This window comes from Vicugna pacos, chromosome 15 (assembly GCF_048564905.1).
Source record: "Vicugna pacos chromosome 15, VicPac4, whole genome shotgun sequence".
Lineage (NCBI taxonomy): Eukaryota > Metazoa > Chordata > Mammalia > Artiodactyla > Camelidae > Vicugna > Vicugna pacos.
In genome coordinates this window covers 18645733-18669513 of record NC_133001.1, presented here as the reverse complement: position 1 = coordinate 18669513, position 23781 = coordinate 18645733, and the positions used below count along the sequence as shown (strand labels likewise).

The 23781-nt window shown below is 38.0% G+C and overlaps 1 long non-coding RNA gene across 3 annotated transcripts in view; it reads left to right on the top strand.

The window, feature by feature from the left end:
• Positions 1–668: 668 nt before the first annotated feature.
• The window catches only part of LOC140685866 (uncharacterized), a 266721-nt gene continuing 243608 nt past the window's right edge, over positions 669–23781 (top strand). For all 3 annotated transcript variants that reach the window (XR_012059303.1, XR_012059301.1, XR_012059302.1), the window contains exon 1: positions 669–823. This is a non-coding gene — a long non-coding RNA (uncharacterized lncRNA). The remainder of the gene's footprint in view (positions 824–23781) is intronic.

Genomic DNA, 23781 nt, shown 5'->3' with positions numbered 1-23781 from the left:
TTTTATAGTTTGGTGAGAAGAAAAGTCAATGCATACAGAGTTTTAGAGAAACATAGAGCTAAATTGTAAATTTAGATGCAGAAGATAATATCCACAGAAATTTAGGGATGATAAATAGATCAATATACTAGAGTTAATGGGGGAGGTTTCATGGAAAAGGGAGGATGTGAAACAGGCCTTAAAGGATAGACTGAATGTGACAAGAAGAAGAGGAGCAGGAGGGACACAGTGAGGGGGAGGATATGACAGGAACAAATTTTTAGAGGTTGGAAGGAACATGGCATGATTTGGGAGGCTGTTGCATTGGGCTCCAAATGGGGCATTGCAGGTGATGAGAGTGACTAGGAAGGCTGGGACCTAATTATCAAAGATTTGAGGTTGCACACAGACGGAGGATGCTGGAGGTTTGAAACAAGAGCACGATATAACAGATTTATGTTTTTGAGAAGTTGGAAGTGGCTAATTGTATATGGGGATCTGAAAGAGAATAAATGGAGTGCAGTCAGACTGGGTCATCAAATTTAAGCTGTTCAAATGGGACTCTGCTGGAATCGGTCACTGGGAGGATGTGACGGCGGGACGGAGAGCTGAACCCGGGCAGCCGGAAGCTCCTCACCGCAAGTTCCTCACCGGAAGTCCAGAGGATGTCCAGTCTGCTCATTGTTCCCGCAGTGGCAGCCGTCTGCAAGGAAGCAGCTTTGAGAGAGGAGTGCGTTTTTGAGACTGACTGAATCCAGTTAAGGCCTGTATATAAACGTTGAAGATTCTGGGGAGCAGGCGCGGAGTTCGACTCCTCTTGTGGCCGCCGGGGCAAGCCTCCTGAGTAAGTCCCGTCGCTTGTCAAACCTGCCGCTTTCCGGTCCCGAGCGGCCGGCCTCTGTTTTTGGTATCTCTTTGCCCTCTGTGTGCCGGTTTCAGATTTCACTCCGGGAACTCCCGAGGTGTCATCACGTTTGTTAAAAGATAAACTGAGGCATATTTCAAATGTTAAGCATTTATTTGAGCAAAACTCAGTTTGACTCAGGCAGCAGCAAACCTGAATTGGTGAGGAGTGTTCCACTGACAGGAGCCCCGGGAAAGACTTTTGGAGGGAAGATGCGGAAGAAGCAAAGCAAGAATATTTGATTGGCTATCGCTTAAGGCTGCCTTGTTTGGGAAAGGCTAGTTGGCTGTTTGTGAATGGTTGTCCTTAGGTTTGGATTTCTTAACCTTGAGGCATGTGCAGGCTAAGGTATGGTTTACCAACGTAGGCTGCTAAGGTATCAGAGCCACCATCGAATGGCCTCCATGGTCAATTAACTTAACACAGTGTTACAGTATTTCACAGTTTTCAGAGCACTTCTGCTTACATTATCTTATGTAAGACTCAAAATAACCCAAGAAGGTAAATAGAGCAAGCCCTTTTGTCTCATTCCATGTATATAGAAATGGTAGACTCAGTGGTGGTAAATGTTTTACCCAAAGAGTGGCAGTTTGGAACTGGTGGTGAACTTGGGACTTGATTATGGAAATTCTGATTTTGTAACTGGACACCTGCTCTGTCAACAGGGACCAGAAGAAGTGCTACTTTTTTATGTTATTGAGTTGGTCTCAAAAAACTTGGCCAAGCAGAACAATTTACTCTTGAAATCACTTCGCTCAAGTTATGCAGATCCAGTTCACACGTTCCTGACTCAAGTTCCCTGCTTACAAACACTATCCATTTTCTTAGGATTCAAACAAGTATCTTTTAAGATGCTTTTTAAGACTTTAAATATATGGGCCAACTGTGAGTTATTCTCAAAACTTTTAGAGCATAACATTTTTTACGTGTAATTAAATGTAGGATGTCATTATTGGTTTTTGTCCAGAGGTTCAATTTTAAATACCCCAGGAGGATAAACTCAAGGTTTTAGGAACATAGATTATGACTGATAATTTTTTTTCTTTAGAAAACTTTTTATTGAAATGTAGCATTAATTCAGAAAAATGCACAAATAATTGTTCTTCTCAGGAAATTTTTACAAATTGAATATTCTTAGATCAAGAAACTAAACATAACAAGTATCTTAGAAGCTGTTCTCAATCTCTTGCTAGCTGACTGATAACTTATTTAAGTGTTTGTTCTTCCTTTCCTCCTTCAACTTTATATACTAGAAATACTGACCTTAAATAATTTCATTGCTCTTATGTTTTGTATACCTATTTTAATACCTTCAAATAGTTAAAATTCTTTTTTTCTTTTTAATGATAGTGTTTCCTTCCATATCTTAGCCCTGTATATAAATATTTATTGAGCATAGTCTCTGGCACTATTATAAAGAGTACTGTCATTTTAAGGTAACCTGGAATAATTTTGATATAGCTAAATTTCAATTTGCAATTTTTTCATTACTTTGACAGTTGCCACTTGATTTTCAGGGTTTCACCACCTTAGACATTTTCAGCTTCCCCTTTTCTCTTTCATTCTAGATGCAGTCTACGGACCTTGTGATCATTATCACCTAGATGGTTCTCATTCAGTTTGCTTTTCTAGACCTGTCATCTGCATTATTCTAAGTCAAGGGAATTGGCTATTTTTTCCCCCTAATTCAACATTTATATGTCAGTAGCAAGCTCAGCACTTGATTTCCTGTAGTTAGTACATATCAATCAGTGTCCAGTAATAATCCTTTGTTATTACCAGCACAAAGCTTGTTATTACTCTCACAAGGCTATGGCCTTCGGTACCTTTTTATACTATGATGTGTCTTAACAAAGTAAATCTTAGAACACTGCCTATGTAAGTTTGCTAGTTTTGTTCTTTCAACTCTTGCAGTTAAAATCCACACATATGGAGATATCATTGTTCTATTGGTAGTGGTCCTGCCCTTGAAGTTTTGTGAATCTGAGTCATGGGTCTTCTCTAACCATGTATCTGACCTTTTTTTTTTTTTTAATCTCAGCTCAATGTCTGATTCTGACTGACATTACTTTCTTTATGCCATATGTTTTTCCAAATTCTGCTCTGATCACTGACTGTGATCACTGTGGTTCCTTTGGGTTAGAGGTTGATTTGATACTTATGACCTTAGCTTTTTCCCTAATTATGATTAACTCACTATGTAGACTTAGTACCAAGAATCTGGAAACTTGCCCCTACAATATCCATGTCTAGGACTTCCATTTTTCTTATGCCAACAGCTATACTATGATTCCTTTCTGATCTATGCTGTGCATTGCAAGATAAGCTTACTCAAATTAAAGATTCCTTGCAATATGACTCACTTCTCTCTGAGTTAAGGAAGCAATGCTCCCTGGAAAGGGAGGGGAGGCTCCTTTCTGCATCTCCTCCCACATTCTTTGCAGGAGGGAGCAAGAGAGATTTCAGGGACTTATTCTAAGTGTGACACCTAAGTTTTGCCCGGGAGGCACTTAAGTTTTTCCATTTTGAGGAAAAAAAAAATCTTACCATTAAATGTTCAAAAATATAACAAATCCAGATAAGACATCAAAGGGCTCCTTCTCTTTCCTTTCTCTTTTTCTTCCTAGTGTCTTTTTGCTGTTTTGGGTTTATATTTCTGCTTCTCTCCTGAGTTCTGTTTCTTAGTCCATGTATTTTTTTGGTTTTCTATCTGGAGACTGCTAACTGGATAGCAGAAGAGGCCCTTGGGCCCTTAGGTTCTGCATGTTATCTGCATCTTTCAAGATGAGCCGTCAGAGGTCTCTCTTTCTCTCTCACGAATTGTCACCATCTCTTGTTGGCTGACTTATACTTTCTTAGGCTAACAGTTTCTCTGCTCCTTTTGGGTCTTTCTAAATAGCCTTCTTCCAAGAAGGGGAAACAACCCCTCACAAAAAAAAGAAGCAAAGAGGCAGGCAACAAAGGATGAAGTAGCCCCATCTTGCCATTGAGAATTCTTAGTACTTCTTTGAAGAGGCTCAGAAACGTTTTCCTGGAGATGGTAGAGAGACCAGGAGGAAGCCTTAGCTCTTCTGGTTGTTTCCTGCAGGAAGAGTGGAGAGGGTGCTCTCGGCTGGTGTGGTTGGCATTAGTATGGAGGGAATGCAGCTGCTACCTCAGTCCCACTGCCGCTTGGTGAAAGGCTGCCTCCTGCAGGTTTGTGGACGCCCTGGAGGGTCCCCATGGACTTCATGATTCTGTGCCCTCTTGACAGACGTGTGTTCTTTTTTGAAGGTGGAAGCAAGACAAGCTTTTCTCCTTTGGAATGAAGGAAAAATTACTTTTTGGGGATGAGACACATGATACATTAGGTAGAAAGTCCTTTTTTTGCCTTTTCCCAGAGTAAGACTCTTTCCACCAATGTCTTATCGATACAACAGACCCCACTCCTAGGAGAATCATGTGACCTTTCACAGATCTCAGTGCAGTTACTCAATGCAGAGTTCAGGATCCTTTCCTTATAGGCAGTGAAAGCAGTTGTCCAAGTTTGTGCATGAGTGTGTTTCCATAGTGGTTCATCAGTATATTAAAATAATGTGTTTATACTTCTTTTGGTAATAATTACAGCCTGATGGTTCTGTACTGGAAGGTGTGACCAACAGTTGGCATTTGCAAAATCACATCTTTAACATGTGCTGTTTTTCAGGATACTCTGTCAAATGATTAGGTTCACAGGTTCTACCTTTGTTTTGAGCATAGGAAGTACTAAGTTTGAGAATGTTTATTGTTTTCTAATGCATGTTTTTTAATCAAAGATTTTTTTTTTCATTTTCGGTGGTATTTCATTATTATGTGACATTTGAAATTGAGTTAATATGTCTAATCTTTGTTCTATCTTTAACATAGTTACTGTAAAGATATAGACTAATTCTTTGAAAGAAAACAAAACAATGATACATTTCCTTATGGGACTGTTAGGGGCAGCACTGTTTGATTCCAGAGGCTTTTAGGGGAAGAGATAAGCCTGCATTGGAGAGAGTTAATGCAGCAGATTTACTGAAGGAGGTAGTGGACAGATGAATGAAAAGATCCCAATGTCCAATATTCACTGAATAGTTTCTGAGGAATTTATACCTCAGTACCCAACACACACACACACACACACACACACACACACACACACACACACACACGGCCCTCAAACTGTAGCTGAACTCTGGTGGCACCTCTTCCTGTCTTGTCTCCTTTTCAGGTTTGCCTTTGACAGTTTCTTCTTTCTAGTGTTCTCATAAAAACATTTCTGGTGAGGAAGAGGCTAGAAGGGGACGAAGATGTTTCCAGAAACCAAGATTTTCCCCACTGCTCCAGGATCTTCCACATCCTATTTGATTCCTGGTTATGATAAAATACCTAAATTAAAATAATGTATTTTAAAGAAATTTGACTTTGATTGCCAGTACACTCCTCCATTTGATAACATTCATTTAAAAACCTTAATCAATTTTAATTCCAGGCCCTTCTGTCCTGTGCATACTCTCTTAGAAGGATGTACTCACTGATCTCAGCTCAGAGTAAGCAATAGGTTTGCAGTGACTCACTTGTGTGTTGACTTTCTGTGTCTACATGGGCAAATCAATCCAACTGCATGGTGATATTTGCTTGCCTAAAAGGGACATTTTGAAACAAAAGAAGGAAATAAACATGGAGTAAAGGTGGTTTTAACTTGATTGTTGCATAATTAATTTGTTGATTCTTATCAATAACAATTATTAAGAGCATTCAGTGTCCTTGGTGCTGGCATTATGAAGACAAAAGAAGCACTCTTGCCATCAGGTTGTGTACAGTCAAGAGGGGAAAGTGGGCTTGTACAGAGGTGATGAGGTTCATATGTGTTAGGATGGATGCTTGACACCCAGAGCTCATGAGAGCTTGGGAGAGGCAGCTGTTCCCCTGCCTGAGGTTGGTGGTGTTGGGGATGGGTGGGAAAGGCTTCTTGTGGCCACTTACTCCTACCTTAATAGACACAGACAAATGAGTGAAAGAGAGGAATGAGTTGAGGTGGAGGGGGAGGAGGGAATGGTGTTGTCGGCAGAGGGTACAGTGTTTGCAAGGCTTTGGAGTCGGAAAGTGCATGTGCACATGGAGTGGGTGGCAAGCCATTCAGCGTTGCTTGAGGATAAAGCAGGGAGAGGGAAGGATGAGATATGAGGCCAGATAATTAGGCAGGGGTGTTGCCTGCCATGTGAAGGAGTTTGGACCTTTTTCTGTAGCTGATGAGGTGCCAGGAAAGTTTAGATGGGGACATGACATGGCTCTTCCTCTAATCTGACCGTAACTTCAATTCCTTCCCACTTTGAGGGGCTGCTGGGTATTTGTCAACCCAACGGTGTTGGAGATGTTTTTCCCCTGATGAGTGGACAAGCCGAATTCTTCAGAGAAATGCTGCCTGACCCATATGGCCCACTGACAGTTTGACAGTTGACAGCTTTTAGTCAGACTAGACTCACTTAAGCTGCTTACCCATCCTGAGGCGCGCACGCGGCCGGAGCCTGGACTTCACATCATTCTGGCTGTCTTAATTGGGCACTAATTAAATGTTTTGGCTGGAAACCTCTCCTTGCCATGGCTGAATGGACTCATTTGAGGCCAATATTTCAGGGAAACATCTTGTTAGGCTGATCTGATTCCCTGTTTAAAAAGAAAACGCACATATTCAGTTTGTTTCTTCTTATTTTGCTCTAAGGATCTATTATATTTTTCTCCTTTTAGAAAAAAAACTGGATGTTTAAAAGGATGTGTGTATATATGTGTGTGTATATGTATGTGTGTATTCACACGTGTAGATCCTACATATATTCACATGTGTCTGTGCTATACATGTACACGTGTCTATATACTCATACACACACGCAGTACTCAGAACAGAAGCTGATGGAAAGCACAGCTTTGCAGCCAGAAGGCTAGAGGTCACATCTAGATTTTATTTAAGATTTACTTTAGGCTGAATATGTAATGAATCTGTTTATGGCTTAGTTTCTGTATTTGTGACACAGTCACAAGAAGGACCCTTTGGAATTTTGCCATAATATTTCAGGATGAAATTTAGGGATGAGAATGATTCATTGCTAATCCTGGGGGATTTACAAAAGGATTGATGGATGGAACAAACTCTTTTTTCTACCCTTACTTAGCTATTACATGCTGATAAAGCTTTCTTTCTCAAACTATTCCCGAAGCAAGGTAGATAGCCTAGTGGCTGGGGCTCAAAGGGCCACTCTTGAGGCCACACTACAAAGTATCCAGAGTGCCTGCAATGTCAAGAGATATTCAGGAGCAGCAGGTACAGAAGGTACATTGAAGGAGAGACCCTGAATGGACCATCTATCTGTGGCCCTTTAGGAGCTGGTTACACTGCTATTGAAGTCATTGGCATGGACTGCTATTGACATGAAACAGCAATCATTTCTTTCGAAGTTTCTCTGACTGCTGAAACTAAGCCTCTCCTGAATTTTGCTTTTCTGGAAAAATAAACCTAGTACTGTAATTTTTTTCCCCTAAAATAATGATGGCCTTAACATATTAAACAAGGACTAATGTGAAAATTTGGATTTTCAGAGGTTAAAATTAATTCCTAAATTATAATTTTCTGTGAGGAAAGAAAATTAGATAACAGGGTTCAAAGATGATGTCTTCTCTGGAAAAGGAGAAATAAAATATGCTCCAGTTTAGGTGTCTCCAACTCTTTCAATTATCTTAATGTATACAAAATATATATTGTATCCATTAAGTGTGGGTTTACAAGACAACACCTCACCAATTAGCTATTCCTGAATATATTTGCGTTTGATTACTAAGGAGTAACTTATTCATGATCAACAACAGTAAAACAGGGCACAGGAAAACACTGCTCTGTCTAAACTAAAGTAAATCTTCAAAATCTCTTTGATATGTGTGCTTCTTTAGGTCTTAAGGGCATGTGAAAGTGTATGTTGAACTTTTCTAGTATTCACTTTATTTAATGAGAAATGTTTTCCTTCTTGTTTTGCCACTACCTTCTTCCTCCGTTATCTACTCCCCCGACCTTTTTTTTTTTTTTTTTTTTTTTGTTCTGAGCAATGATTCTGTGTGTTCTTTTCCTATTTAAAATTTAAAGAGTTACATTTGGGAGAGGAACAATGTAGGGAAAGGAAACCCCTGGAGTGTGTCTGATGTGATCGTTCTCCTCTGTGCCACCAGTTTTCCTCCCGCTGTGGGAGCGCTAAATGATAATGCCTGATACCTTCCTGAATAAAGCCTGACACGGTTTCCAGCTGTGAGCATGTGATCAGTTTTTATGTTTGATTTTTGCACACAAGTGTACTACTGCAAGCATGTCCACAAACTACTTCACAAATGCTTAAGGGGGGAATTACTATTGAGTGAATCAAACATTAAACAAACACTGAGTGACTGCATTAAAAAATTATATGTATTTTAGAAAGCCACATTTCTGTTCAAACTCAGGAGTTTTAAAAAATTTAATTTATATTTAATGGTCAGGTATTATCAGACAAGCAACCCTCAAGGAATTTACTTTCAGGCTAATTCTAGTGTGAGATGAGTTGTCCAAATAGAAAGGAGATTATGTTACTCCCTGTACTTTGCTATCATGATTAAATATGATTGCAATTATGCAATGGGTTGATACGTTTGTGGAAACATTGACTAATATATCCTCTATTATGTCATCTTAAAATAGAGTCTTATAAGCTGTGATTTTCAAATCCGTATTTTTCTTGAAGTAGCATATTGCACTTATATGATCCTGGGTTTAGTGACATATTTTGGCAATATTATAGTCTTACATGTCTGAACATTCTATTTTAATATCTTTCCTATAGTAGACAATATATATTTCTTATTGTTAATGTTTTGATGCCCATAAAAAGACTACCTATTCAAACATGTTTTCTGAATTTAAAAATAAGATGCTACTAAAACAAAAATAAATTATAGGTATACTTGCTAATTCTGAAGACCTACTGCTGTCATTTATAAGGTCTGCAGTATGCCATGATGTTTGTTAAACACTAAAATTTAGCATATACTTCTTCCTGGCTCATAGATCGGAGTAGGAAAAAATGAAGAGAGGGGTCGAGAAGGAATATAACAGCAAACAAAAAGGAAAGTTTATTTTACTTTTAGAGATAAGATCTTTCAAACATTGGCTGGGGCTTAATGGTTTAGAGATGGGAGGGGAAGCATGTAATTTATGAATTAATGAGAAGTACCTACAATTAAAATTTTTTAAAGGAAAAAACCAGCTACTTTCATGCCAAATTCTTGATTTTCTAAATCCCGCTCCTTGCTCTCCTGCAAGTACCAGATCAGGAGAGGGGTTCGCTCCTGTCTTAGGCTTGGTATGAGGTGTAATACTAAGTATGGAGGGACAGGAATGTTACACCTAGAAAGAGTCGAGCTGTCAAGTTTCTCAACAAAAGTAGAAAAGCTGAATCAAACATGCACTCCAGACTTCAGCTTTTCAAGGTGTGGTTGAAGTGCCTCTGGGCTACATGGCAAACGTGGAGACAGGAGGCAGGTGACTCTGGGGTGACTCTGTGAGCGAAGACAGGTTTGTGTTTAACTTCATGTGCATCTGCTTTACACTCCAACCAAACATTTCTAGGGGTGATCACTTGTTTTCTTTTCTTGTAGGAATATGATGGTTTCTTATTATCCTAATTATTGACAGAGTTTCTAGCTGTGTCTTTACTGTGGGTGACAGTCTTTAGGTCCAGTCATTACAATTTCAAAGAAGATAGATAAATAAAGGGGAGGAATGGCAGTTAGTCTTTAAAATCTCTGCAGAGATGAAACTGCTCACTGACCTCACTGATGTTGCTTTCATGTCAATATGCTGGCAAAAGAACGAGGCTGGTCATTCACATAAACACTCAGTCTATGAATTTCTGGGGATTGAGGGTTGTTCCCAGTCTTGTTTTGGATTTCCATAAGCCATCAACTATTTTCTCTCTGTCTCTGTCTCTTTTTCTCTATATAGAGATACACATACACATACTACACAAGTAAAATGTATGTGTAAAACATACATATATAAATTATGTTAAATATATATATTAAGTGTGTTTATGTGTTAAATATGTTAAATTACACAGTCAATATATGTTAAATGAGTGCACATGTGAGATCTATCTATCTAGCTATCTGTCATCTATCCATCCATCTATCCCCCTTTGAGATTAGTAAATGGCCATCTTTCTTTCAGTTGGTACTTTAGAACTTAAATTTTAAAATATGGTGTGTGGGGAGTGTTGGGCATTGGCATAGGCATTTGCATTTGCCAAGATTAAAGCTTCCAGGACTGGTTGGAATATTGGGGGGAGAAAGGGAGGGGGAGTGGAGAATTATCAGATAATTCACAACAACTGAGGCATCTGTGTCATGATCAAGATTGGACTCTGTCCAGTCCTTCTGTATTTGTACACCTCCATTTTTTTTTCTGTTAAATACAGATAATATTTTTTATCCCACATACCCTGAGCTTCCATTCCCAAAAGCTGCCGTATACCAGACATCTTGCAGTTTATAACATCCAGAGGCAGAAAAAGGGAATGTCCCTTTTTAATGTACTATTTAAAGAGAGAAAGTCCTCTCCTAGACTCCACCCCGCCCCACCCCCTACTTCAGACATTCCTTTGTCTTTCATTGGTCAGAACTGTGGCACTTGACTGTGTTTCCATCAATCACTTACAAGAGGAATGAATCTTTCTGAGGCAGCAAAATAGAGGACTGTGGTCAGTTGAGACCAAGAAAGGACAATTTTCTAAAGCTATTTTCTTCAGTTTCAAATAAGAAAGAATTTTTCTGGTCCACCAGAGTTTAGCACTTTATGGAATCATTGCAAATCTTACCTAAATTCTGTTTGATTTAGAAAAGTGACAATAGCTTTTAGAATTCTTTAAGTCACCCAGACATTCTCTGGAAGTATAAATTAATAAAATATAAACAGCCTACCACCTTATCTTTTAGGCAAATCCAGATTCTTTATCTGCTTCTACCACCACTGTTTCCCAATTAAATAGCCAAAAGAGTCAGTCCTTAGAATGGATTAATGACCTGCAAAATTCCATTTAAACATAGCCATTCTTGAATTTTATTAGTGGAAAAATACAAACTGGTCTGTGGTCATGGATTATTACAGATTCACTCCAGACTGCTGAATTGAACTCTGATGAACCTGCGACACTCTCCATTAAACCTCAAAATGAGCTTTCTCTTAATTGGGGAGTAGGAAGGGAAAAGTAAACTAGTGGCTGGTAAATGCCAGACGTGTGAATCATTGCTTTATTTTGGATGGAGTGTTGAAACATTTTTAGATGTGCATGGAGGTGAAACAAGGGGGCGGGGGGGTGGGGAGAAGTTTATTCATTTACCAAGCCTTACTCTGGTCTAGGTAATGGTATTTTTAAGAAATCTAAGTATAATACAAAAGGAAAGGAGTACTATAGTTATTTTTAGATGATAAAATTGATTTCAGAAAGGTTAAGCGACTTGTGTCAGGCTAAACGATTAGTGGTGAATCTAGGATTGAAACAAAGGCATTCCATAGATGTTTATTGAGCCAAGCTCTAGAAATACAGTAGTGAACAACCCAGACAGATTTTTGCCCTCTGGGGCCTACTCTCTAGTGGAGGAAGCCAATCATTTTTTAAAAAGATTCATTCAAAAATATGCATGATTATAAGTTATGATAAATATTATCAAGAAAAAGTGAAGGGTGTTTTCATGGGAGGAGCATAATTTCCATTGGTGTTTCTATTGGATCATCTATGTGGAGAACTAAGAATGAAGAGATACTGTACAAGTGAAGAGTGGAGAAAATTCTATTCTCTGTGAGGAAATGACTTTGATTTCAACCCTAAGTGAGTGATGAGAGCTGGCCAGTGTGACCAGAGCATAGTAATTGCGGGCTGGTGAGATGAGACTGGAAAACAGGCAAGACCCAGACTTTGTGGAACTTTGTAAAAAGCCGTGGGAAGGATTTAGATTTTTATCTCAAGTGCAGAAGAATACCATGGGAAGCAGGGAATGTCACAATGAGATTTACAAAATCATTCCTGTTGCCATGTAGGAAATGGATTGGAGATTTTTTTTTTCTTATCTAGATAACTCAGTAAATATTTTAAATCATAAGTATATATGTGTCTATTCAGTGTTAGCTAAATGAATGTATGAATAAATGAATTTGCAGACCAAATGTGAAACAATGCTTTAAAGACAAATTATTTTTGGTAGACAACTTTGGAGCGAGAATTGCCTTCTAAAATGGCTCTGAGAAAGTGTTATTACATAGTTCTAATGATGAAATGTGTGTTATATATTTCATTTTGTGAATGAGTAAACGAATAAACTTCTTTCCCCACTCCTTCTCTTCACCTATCCTAATTTTCTTTTCATTTATTTTTCTACTCCATCATACATTTATACTTCAAGAGACCGGGCTTTCCAGAACTATCTGCCTAAATTAAATCTGTTTTTTTGGGAAACCTTGGCATTCTTTAAATTAAAGCTTCCTAATGCTAAATACCTCGCAAGCTGCCAAGTGATTTTAGAGTAGAAGAAACCAACAATCCAAAATATGCCTCTACCCTACAGTTTTTAGGATTCAGAATTATAGCTGATCAGTCTGTATTTGTGTGTCTTTTCAGTATATGGAAGACATTTTTAAAAGGTTCCTATTTCTTTTCCCCTAATTAGAAACATTAATGGGCTGTTATTATTATGAGGCATGCACTGGAGTTCTATGGAGAAATTATTACCAGGGATACAAGTGAATTCTTGTACATAGAGACAAGCATTGACCCTCAAGATCTCCACTTACATTTTATGCCTTTTCAGCAGCTGTCTGATCTGCAAGTGAACTATCAACACAACTTAAAACACAAAAACAAAATCAAAAGCAGAATTGGAAAGCTACATAAAAGATCATTTAACCCACCCATGTTTATATTTCAAGCAGAGAACCTCCTAAACTTTTTGGAGCTTTTTTCCTTTGACATCATAAAGGAGAGATATTGTCTCTTCTCACTGGACCTACATGTATGCTATGCCCAGGTCATAGAGCACCTGGGATAATCTCTTTGTGAGCAGGTCTAGAGTGGGTAACTATTTGCTCTTTGTACTCCCTGAGGCCCTTCTGGTGACCAGGTATTTGCATATGCTGTCCTATCTGTCTAGTTCTCCTACCTCTTCACCTTATACTTACCCTTCAAAATGCAGTGGTGCTACCTTTTTAGGGCAGCCTTCAGATTAAATGAGATTACAGTCCCTTGTTATGGACTCTCTGAGCACCGTGGTAAATTGTACAGCTGAAATTGTACAAGTATTTGCTTGGTTATTTGATTAATACCTAGTTGTGAGCTCCATAAGGTTGATGGCAGTGTCTGTCTTTGCTCAATGGCATCCAGTGTATGTGAATGAGACCAGATAAAAGCAACTGGTATCTCCATCAGTATCATAATAATGTACTATTTTAAAGATATTCCTTACCAAGATTAAGTTTATTGTGAAATATGTCTCATTATTTTTTAGAACTCCATACCAATTCCTTCCCCCTTTTCAATTACATCTACTAAAATCATGACAATCGAAGGCTTTTAGCAGTTATTTTCAGTGTTTGTTTGTGACCCACACTTAGAAATTCGGTTTACATCAAGACCCTATACCTAATGTATCATATATATGAATAAACGTTTCATAAAAAACTTCCCGTTCTACTGCACAAACTCCTTCTATTATGAAAAAAGGATGCTGATCATAAACCAAAAAATTGTGCCTTCCACTAACCTTCTAATCTTGTGATAAAATACTAGAAAAGCACTTAAATGGTTGATGCTAATTAGGATTCTCCTCATTCTAAAATAAATGACTCAGATTTTAAATTATGTAGCCATTGCTAGTATTATACATGCTTCTTGCTTTCTTCCTTATACTATTCTGTGTTGACCACATTTTTTTACATTTTGAGTATATTATATTTATAATCAGAAAAAGATTAGGAAAATGAAGTTGTTGTCCAGTGATTATATTGTCACTGCTATAATATATACTTTTTTGATACTTTAACATTATAAATCTTAGCTTCTCACTAACCTTTCAATTCACATTGTCTCATCTCTCAAAAGATTCCTCTTTTCAAATCTTCACACAATCCTCCAACTTCCAATTTGTACTGTAAAGAGCTATTATGTAAAACTGTTTTCCCGGCTCTTCTTTTGCAAAGTCTCACCCACTCACATCCAATATATAGATGCTCGGAAGACAAGTACTGTGGGTGTCGCTTACAATTTAGACGATCGGCGTCTCTCCAGGAAATGCACTTATTTCAGTATTCCAGTATGTACGTATAGTACAAAGTACATCGTGTTGTCTGTGTTTAACATTGTTTGTTAGTATCATTACCAACATAGTAATGTTATTAATAGCATTGTCAGCAACAACAGCAATCACCAAGATAACAGCCTTAACAACAGTGACATTTACAGTATGCCATTATATTAATTATCACAATGGATCTGACAGGCTGCTCCTAAGAATTTACATTAGTGAATAGTTTATGATTTTAAACTCAAGAGGAAAACTAGAAGCTACATCAATCCTAATACACCCTTGTCTTCATGTACCTCCCTCTTTTCCTGAGTTTAAGAAAACAAAGAGGTAAATGATAAAGCCATTACCAAACCAAATTTATTAATGAGATTAAATAAGTTGTTAGCTCTGTAATAAAGAGATATGACAAAGAGTGCATGCATTTTTGCTCCATAATTTGATCAGTGTCATTTGGTTGGATGCAAGTAGTTCATCAGAAGGACATGTGTGTGTACCTAACAAGAAGAAGCCATAAGAGACAAGGATTCTTGCAGATTTAGTGTTTCTAAATATGCTTCTGTTGAGAAAATACTTTCCTTTATTGGGGAAAAGAATGGCATATCAGAATGGCATATCACCTGTAAACTAGTTTTATAATTTTGTATGTTGTGGATTCTGGAACATTAGGAGTGGGATAAAAGTCATTATCAGTGGAAAGTTCTCCTGATCTACATAGCAGAATTGAACTTCACAAAGTTTTTTTTTTTTTTTTGCCTTTGTGTAAATGAAAAGTTGATCGTAATTTATGAAATAAACTTCTAATCCTGATTCTGCAAACTTATTTATTTACCATTCAATCCTTATTAATTCCCATGTTACTGGACAGATTTGAACACCAAGTAATTCTAAAGTATCCTACTGATTAGGGGTTCCTAGAAAACATAAAACTATGTTTGATTTTCATAGATTTGGTTACTATGGAGGAAATTGTGTCATGGATCCTGCCTTTTGTTTGTTTGTTTGTTTGTTTGTTATGTGAGGGCATTATTAGATCAAAATAGGTTTGGATTTTACCAACTGTCTTCTATGATCTTATTCAAATAGCTTCTGTCAGAAACCTGTAACACTGATGTCATTTTGAAGGCAGTGGACGTGACTTTAAATTCTGGAAATAGTCATAGTTAAACAGCAGTCTAAAAGTACATGACATGTACTCATTTCTAATCAATAATAAGGTATTCTTATTTTATATTTATTTTTGGTGTCATAGAGTTAAATTTGGTTAAACTGTTTATTTGTGTTGTTAAGTTTTCATTTAGAGTTATATCTTATGTTTATGTATTTAAAAGTATAATGTAACAATGTTTAGGATTTGTTGAAGATACCTAACTAAAGGCTAACCTATATTACGGCTAATTTGTGACACGTGAGGTTAGTGAGGCAAAGGCCCTTTATCTCAGATTTTAGGAACTAAGTAAGAATGGGCATATTCGATGTTATGCTTGAGTTACGAACCAGTACTTAGACAACTAAATGAAAAGACAAATCCAGGTTCTTTGTCCAGTCGATATTTAAGAGTTGAGTCCAGCTGAAATGCTCTTCAGGCTCTGTCATTATCAGAAGTCATGGGCCTTATGTGGAAGTAAAAGCTGTCACTGATAAGTTAAAATAAGTCTTTCCTCTGAACTTGCTAGAAGCAAGTGGTGAGGAGACATTTCAACAGATACTTTTCATAAAAATGAGCATTTTAGGTCTAAAACTCTTGGAAACTTCTAAAGAAAACATGCATCTAGCTTCCATAGATGAAGGCACATTGCAGACGGCTGTGCCAACTTTACTGGGTCCCAGAAGGCAAAGTGTTAGCAGGAATCATCACCTAAAGTCAAACTCTAAGGCCTGGTATTTAGTGCTTTAACTCACGAATTATTTCCAGACTTACTCTTATTTCTTTTAACTTCTTTCTTGGGAAGACTTGGGAGTCATAGCCATGTACCTTTTCACCTGTAATATGAAGTGAATTTGAAGCTTTGGTTTGTTCAGAGGACTCTCCCAAGATGACAGATCTGGGCCAAGAACTCAGGTGTCCCTGTTTCCAGTTCTGACCTTTACCCGTTATTTTATACAACTTCTAGTATCCACACGTCACCTCTGTTGGTGCATTTGTTCCATTAAAGCACTTTGCTAACTACTGGGATTCAGAAGATGAGATGAAAAGTTAAACTGCAATAAATGAACCCGAGGGACAACATGCTGCATTCGTTTTGGTCTTCAATTCTTGAACTTATGGGAAGGTACTTTGATAATTCTAATGAGTATGTATACCTTCTTATCTTTTTTAACACTGTGCTATCATAGTGTGTAATAGAATCTTTAAGATGATGCTTTGAGAAATCTTCTCTTGAGAGAAAACACAGATTCTCCCCCAGTCCTCTGAAACCCTTCTCTCAGTGTTTGGTCACTGCTATTAAGCAAAATGTACTGCAATCTAAAGAGCTGGGCAGATGTTAAAAACCTTTGTGGTCCCCACCAGCCAAGGAGGGGTGTCCTCTGTTTGTCATTTCCTGGCTGCTTGGCACGTTCATGTGACATACAACAAACCCCCATTATAAAATATTATATGATGAGTCAACAAGCTTGTGAAAGATAGCAACCAAATGGTGACTCCCAATTACATGAAAAATTACTATAATCACCCCTGCTGTAACACCCGTCTGTTGGCAAAGTGGTTGATCCCCTTGAAAAGCTTTAGAAGAAAGCCCAGTATATTAAATAAAAATCTCAGTTCTGTGTGTAATCATAAAAATTAACACTGTCACTTTAAAAAAAATTTAATTGGTGTCCTAAAGGGAAACCTACTAGGCTATGTAAAGTAGCTATTATGAAAAACGTTTAGCCTTTTGAATGTATTTCAGACAGCATTTGTGTTGCCAGGTTTGTGAGCCAAAAATTCACTAAGCAGATTTGTCAGGGGCTGAGGCCGTAATCTGTAAAACAGACATTGGCATAGAGATTAAAGATCAAGAGAATTATATAGGTTTTGTTACCATATGCCAAGAATCCGTTTTAAAAGTAAGTTTGATTTGTGTGGGTTGTAACAGAAGCAAGTGCCATCTTTGTTTGATATTTAAAACAGGAGCATTCCCAGCCGGGGAAAACAACAAAACTGTTTCATTTATAGACCTGGGATGTGAGAGGTTGTGGTGGGGTTTGGGCAGGGGGAGATGTTTCTGACATCCCTCCCCTTGTTTCCTTCCTCATGTGTGAGTCATTGATGAAAAACTAAGGGGAGAGGAGCTGAATCTAAAGTCACACTCTTCCCAGGTGGGGATTGTGGGAGCCGCCGGACACCTTCAGAGAATGTGTCCCAACATGGAGGGTACAAACCTGGTGATCACGTTTCTCTTTTATTGCCACCGATGACATCTTCACATTCATAAAGCTCCTGATATGTCCTTTTACATTTAGAAACATCAGTCACCAAAAATGGCTAGGTGGAAGACTCCCGAGTTCCCGTTTCAGCCTTGGAACAGCTTTGCCAGTGACTCTTGGTTAAGTCACTAAGTCACTCTGAACTCCCCAGTCCTTAAAGATGGGTATGAATCAGGTGGCCTCTCAAGACCCTTGCCCTTTAAAATGTTGTGAATCTGTAAAGAATCACATCTTGCAAAGTTTGCAAACACGACCTTCCCAGATGCAGCAAGAAAAAGTCCTCTATGTTGCCATAATAAATGATCCAAAGTTAGAAAAGGTGAGGGGAAGCGTTATGTTAGAAAAACTAGAAAAATATAAAGTATCTCTTGGAATTCCCATATAGGGATGCTTTCCCTAGAATTGTGGAAACTGTCTGGGTATTTACGACAGCCAAATATAATAATGACATTTTGGTACATTTACACATTTAGATGACTGTATACGAAACTGGTAGTAACACTTCATGATTTGAACAATGTTTTAACAGAGAAAGCCTAGTCCACAGATAACTCTGGGACACAAAAAATTAATTTACCTAGATAGGAAGGGAATCACAGACAATTTGTGTGGGAACTTTTAAAGGCGCTTACACTAAAGCTTTTCCAAGCCACTTTTAAATTTTATCTTCATCACACAAATGAAATATCGCTCCAAGAACCGCTGACAGAGAAGTAGCGAGCAGTGTTTCCAGACTTTATTCAGTATTCATATCCAATCGCATTGGTAAACATAAATACATCACAGGGCTTATTCAAACACTCACAAGTTATCTATAGAAAGACAAACTACCATATATTCTCCGAAACAGATTTTCTCTCCATTTCTCTTTTTCATTTTACATCCAGTATATTAACGGTGAAGTTTGTCCTTTTTGTGGGGGTGGGGGGAAGCAAATTATTGACTCCTCCTAGCCTCCCCATAATTTTCCACATTTTCTTGAGACAAACTCTGCTTCATTGAGACAAAGTCAACGGCGAGCAGAAATTCTAGGAAGCACCCAAAAGGGGTGTTGAGACAGGCTCCTTGAATCCTGATGTGAGAGGAGGGCAAATTTCCCTCCAGGCTGGAGTCCTGGGAGCCCGTCTTTGGGAACCACTCTTGCCCCCTCGTTTGATTTAGCAGCAAAAAAAAAAAAAAAAAAAAGATACCTGCTAGACGCTTTCATGCTCACATAGACACTAGGGGGTGTCCAAGGACCAAATGTGTTTCTCCTTCCCTTCAGCCTTGTCTCCTCTGTACTCCTAGGTCCAGCTAACTTAAAGCACAGGAGCTCAGGGAAGATTCATCCAATTAATTCCTGTCTTGTGCTGAAATGAATAATGTGGGGTCAGTTTCATCAGCAGGCCCCCATCCCCTTGGATCTCTGGCAGCAATTGTAATCTCAGGATTCAGAGCCAGGGACCACCCCATCATATAAGCCACAGGTGATGGGGAACGAGGTGCTCTATTATCAAATGCTTTTTATCTCTGTGTTTGCTAGAATTTACCTGTAGTTGAAAAGAGGTCCCTGATTTTTCTTTCCTTTAATGTGTTGCCGTTTTGGTGTGTCCGCCCTGGCCTGGAGGTGGGAGCATTGTGAGAAGGCAGGCCTCTGCCTCTCACTTTTGTGAGATCCAGTTTGCTTTTTCACGTTGTTCATTTGTTGATTATTACCTGTTAGAAAACATTTGCCCTTGCTGCTGTAGACATCCGCAGGTCTTTGGGCCTGGGTCTCTTTATGAATGCCTATTACTTCTTAATTATGATGGTTTAATAAGATACGTCTTTCATTTTCATCTCCTTTCTCTCTTCTCCTGTGATTCTTCTCCCTTTGCTATTGGTCCCTAAGGGCATGTTACTGGCTCCTTTTCTTTATTGCTCCCGTCCTTCCTTTGCCCCTCCTGGTGAATTAAAAAAATAAATAGAATGCATTTTAAGGATGACAACGGTAATAATAAAGTCAGGAATTGCTTTCCAGCTAAATGCACTGATTGGAAGTCCTATCGAAAATAGCATAAACCTAATTGAAGTAGTCAACTCCTCCCATACAGGTCATGCTATGCTCTATTAAAAGGAAGGTAAAACAAAGCTTGTGACATTTCTGCATTTCCCAGACTCACTTCTCCTGAGACATATCAATAGTATTGACAGTAGTATTGCATTGTGCTCCCCAGTAACCTGGGCTGTCATCTTCTGGTCCTGGATAATTCTTTCTTAATGAAACCTTATCATATCCTTTACCTATAACAGTCAACAGAAAAATAATTATGTTTCAACGTATAGGACTCAAAAACTTGAAGTAAATCCAAATGGCAGCGATTAACTAGCCTAGAACACTGATTAGTTAGATAATACGGAAACTCAATACCCACCTATCGTAGCTGTTAAAGATGCTAATACATTTGCTAAATTTATGAAAATATACAAATTGCCAAAGAGACATCTGATGTGAAATTATCAGGAGGGTTGGGATTATATACAAGGATCTGTTATTTGATTTCATTTTGCACAGTTTAAGTAGACTCCTCAAGAGTCATTAGTTGGCCCTAAGCTTTATTACTGAAGTCTCTTATATTAGATGGAACTGACTATCAGATTTGATGGCAAAGCACTAGCAGCTGGGAAACTGCTCTTTCTCTCCTCTCTCATTTCCCAAACAATGTTTGCACTGATTAATACTATGCAACAAGACATGACGCAGAGATTGTGTTGGCATTGTGTTCTGATGACCCCACACATTGTGTGTGCTCCATGGTTCCTTTCGCTGTTCATAGTTATATGGGTTTATCAGAAATTACATGTCAGGCTCCCGATGAGTGTAATTGTATACTGATTGTGTATAGTTTTTTAAACCTCATTATTAGCCTTGTATGCAAACCAAATAAAAGGAAAGTTTTAAAAAAGGAAAAAAGAAAATAGCCTCCACCGGATGTCATGTTAGAGCCCAGGTGTTTGAGCCTGGATGTCGGGGGGAAACAAAATGTCCTCTCAGGGACATCTGCTCCAGCCATGTGCTTGAAAAAGGCCCTAATGGATGGAGGGAGACGGAGAGGGGCGGCTAGGGTGTGGGGGGAGATCTCTGTGGCTCTGCTCTCTTCTGGCTCCGTTTTCCTCGCATGCACGATTCATTTAACAACAAGGCAGGAGGATTCTCAGGGATGCAGTGCGTGTGTCCTCATTCATTTCAATTTTCATTAATAGGCGCCCCCATGGCAGTTTTTCTGAATTCTGACCCTCTCTTTAGAATCACTCTTAACAGAAAAACAAAAACACCTCAACTGCATAGCCACAAAATCAGGGGGGAAGTAGACACTGGGAGAGTGATAAAATGAGCAGTACTTTCTTTTCCTTCACAGGACTCTGCCCTTCTCCCTATTTGCTCCTGAGCATTTAGTGGACATTTTTAAGACAGTTATTACCTAGGGTGTGCAGTCTTTGGATTGATGACAAGCAGGAAGCTCAGCAGGGAATGTTGAATATTACATACCAAGGACGAGGGCCGTTAGAATTAGACTCATCTCTAATGTGGGAAGTACTTAGTTCTCTTTTAAAAACCTTTAATCAGTATACAGTGGTTCAGTACACAGATGTTAGCACCAGTGTGAGGGCTCTCTAATTGTAATTTAAGTTACCCCTGCCTAAGGGCTCCCAATCAAATTATTAGACTGTTGCAGTGAGTCCGTGGCTCTTGGTTGCACCTTGCAAGGGAGTGTTTTCTGGAATGATGAGAAACCATGGTTTCTCCTGGGAAGCAAATGTACCATTATGGACTTATTAGGTCCTTGATTAGATCCACAGCTGATAAGTGAGTAGACTTTTCAAGAGAAAATATTGCAGTTTATTTCAATCTGCCTCACTTAGCCATTGGGTTGTGAAGAGGAAGTAAATGAAATAGAACTAAAGGAAATATGCTTGCAATTTTCTTAAAACTGGTGGTAAAATTTATTTATCAGTGTTTATAATTGCCATGAGCCCTTTAGGTATTGAAGGTAAGTGCTTTTAAAATTTGTTTGTTTGTTCTGTTTGTGTGTGTGTTTTTCTTCCCCAATGCCTAAGCTTGCTTTCTATTGACAGTTTTCTGATTGGATTGTCAAGACTTAAAGAGTTAAACATTTGGAGCGATAATTAATTAATTAAGGGGTCCTAGAAAGTTAACCTCTCAAGTTTCCTTCCTGAAATTCATGTTTATCTGATTTGCTGTAATGAGTGACTTGCTATTGAACTAGTTTTACATACTTTAATTTGAAGATAATTACAGTACTATAATTCACATTTCAAATGCACATTAACTTTTTAAAGATACTGAGCTAGCTACTTCTATCTAGCATTATGCTTATTTTTTAGTAAAGTGTAACCTGAAGAATAATTGACTGCTTGTTGTAATATCTTTTAAGACTTTCTATTACTAGCATTTATTTGATTTTAATTGTGGAGCCATTGGTCATATTGAGTTCATTTCCTGTTCATGTTGATTTCATGAGTCTCTCCATTAGTATTCAATTGCACAGTAATTAGTCATTAGTTCACCGTGATGTCTTCAAGCATGTGTACACTTATATTCTCATTTACCACTCAGTTTCTACAGTCATATTTGAATTCTCTCTTTCTTAAGGAGACGAAGGCCATGATAAGGAAGATAAAGATGCTAGATCATGAGTTTATTAGGTTAAACATTTTGCCAAAAGGCCTCTAGTTAAAGCATGCAAAACTTCATGCATTGAAAAATGAAATAAGTGGCAGCTGCTTAACCGAAATACTGAAGTCACTGAGGTGTCAAAGCCTGGGGTCTGAAGCCTTTGTGGGCAGAGACAAGATAGAAGCTATTTAGTGAAACTTCAGGATGGCACTCGACACAGGTGTGCACCTGGCTAATTCTGATTAGAGCATCTTCAATTTCTGAAGAAAGGTCAAATTCCCAACTCATTTCTAAGCTCCAATAATGTATTGGATTTTGCCATTTTAACTAACTGTTTGGCTTTACAGATCTATTTTCCTTTACAGGAGAAAGTGTTCTTCAAAAATATATTGTCAATGAATTCATTAATTACAAATTTGCTGTTTTTAGCTCACATTTTATCTAAGGTATTCATTTAGCTCTTATGAAAAGTAAATATGTCATCTGTCATAGACTGTCACAAGCTTGTAGTTTAAATCCGTTAGACAGTCATTCCTGCCTTTTATTTGACCTGGCTTCATATTGTTGCTCTAATTAAATAAGAATCTTATATCATTTAAATGTTAGGTTTGAGAGTGAAATTCTTTTTATTAAGTGATAGTGGCAGTCCTCTTGCAGAGCTCAAAAACTTTCAGGCTTAGTTGAGTCAAATGTTCAAGAAGCCATAGCTGCTGCATGGAGGTTCCCATTGGCATTTACACAAAATGAACAGCAAGAGAAATAGGGTCCCCAGGATAGTCTCCTTTCTTCTTTTTCTCCAAATATACCAGTTCTGCTTGAATTATAAATTTCAGCTGTATCCTAGGAGGTTGGTTCATATCAGTGATTCTGTTCCTGGTTAGATAATGTGTGAGCTTTGAAGAAAATACTTTTTATTTGATGTAATTCTATTTTAATTTTTAGGTAAAATAATTTTTAAGACTCAGATAAGTCCAAGAAACACTACAAAATGAATTAGGGAAGGGAAAAGATAAAACAACAACAAACTTCTTAACTCATCTTAGATTTTAGAGCCCAAGAAAACTTTAAGTGAATATGGTATAATTTCTTTTATGTAAAGGCAGGTGCTGTGAGGAAACAAGATGTCTCCAAAGAGAGACAAACTTCTTTCGTCATCTGCCTTTTCCTACCTTTGTTACTTTGAAAATTGCTTATTCTTCCTTAGTTTCAGTTTTTTTCAACTATTAAGTGAGAATGCTCATTGGTAATTCCTAACTCAAATGATCTATTTGAGTTAAATAAGATAATATAGTCCTCCCAAGCATTTTGTGTTTCCTTAGTTCTGGAAATAAAGCAGAAAACAAAATAGGAAAAACAATCCCTCATATAGCTACATTCTAATGGGGGAAGACAGACAATTAAAAAATAATGATAAATGTAATATGTACTGTGTTCAAAAAAGGGGGGGAGGCAAAAAGAAGGGGAT